Source organism: Octopus bimaculoides, chromosome 22 (assembly GCF_001194135.2).
Source record: "Octopus bimaculoides isolate UCB-OBI-ISO-001 chromosome 22, ASM119413v2, whole genome shotgun sequence".
Classification (NCBI taxonomy): domain Eukaryota; kingdom Metazoa; phylum Mollusca; class Cephalopoda; order Octopoda; family Octopodidae; genus Octopus; species Octopus bimaculoides.
In genome coordinates this window covers 6,679,505-6,680,547 of record NC_069002.1, presented here as the reverse complement: position 1 = coordinate 6,680,547, position 1,043 = coordinate 6,679,505, and positions in this window count along the sequence as shown.

Sequence of the window (1,043 nt, the reverse complement as noted above, 5' to 3'; positions counted from 1 at the left end):
ATAATAATAATAATAATAATAATAATAATAATAATAATAATATTTTTTAAAGGATTGACGTAACTCTTCACGAAGGTAAATAGTCAAAACGAAGAGCGCGATTCGGTTGTATAAATGTTTTATTCTTTGAACAATATTTCGACAGTACGTCTGTCTTTGTCAAGTTCAAAACAAAAGGTGATTAAAAATTAAAAATTACAGAAATTTAAACGAAAATTATGAATGAGAGCAACCAGCGTCCATACGTTGATGGAATGACATCATCAGTTGTTATGCGTGTGCCTTGGCTAAGTATAAAACGTAAATATAAATGGCGGTTAAAATTTGAGACACCTGCTTCGGTAGAACTTTATTAATGCATTCATAGATTACAAACAACAGTAGCTTTCTTCAGCTAAATACACGTCGTTGATTGGTTAAAATTACCTAAATACGACAACTTTAACACGGAATAAATTCTAAAATACGAAACTTTGTCAAAAGTGTTGAAAGTAAACCGTGTTCAGCGTGAGAAATTACACCAGTACACGAATTTCAAACTGTTTAGTTAAAACATATATATATACATATATATTTAATCTGTGAGCTAGAGTGAAGAGATCTGCAAAAGGTTTGAACTCATGACGCAAAGAGCCGGAACGAATAACAAGGCAATTTGTCTAACGCTTCAACGACTCTAAAACCTAAACAACGTATTTTTCAATTCAACAAGAGGTGCACGAATATCCTCACCCTACCAACGTTGCATATCTTCATATTTTCTCCACCACCACCACAACCACCACCAGCAGCAACAACAGCAACAACAACAACAACAACAGCACATTCCCTTACCATTTCTTCTCATGTTCCTCGTCGTTTTCCGCTTCCTCTTTCTAATTCTGCTCCACCCCTTCCATTTTTCTCTCCCCTCACCTCTCACTTACCTTCATCAATTCCTGTTGTGAAGAAGAGGTCAATGCCAAAATGGTAATTTGTTTGCATATACGTAAAGTGTGTTCTGTGTGTGCGCGTGTGTGCGTTTGTGTATATATGTGTGTTTG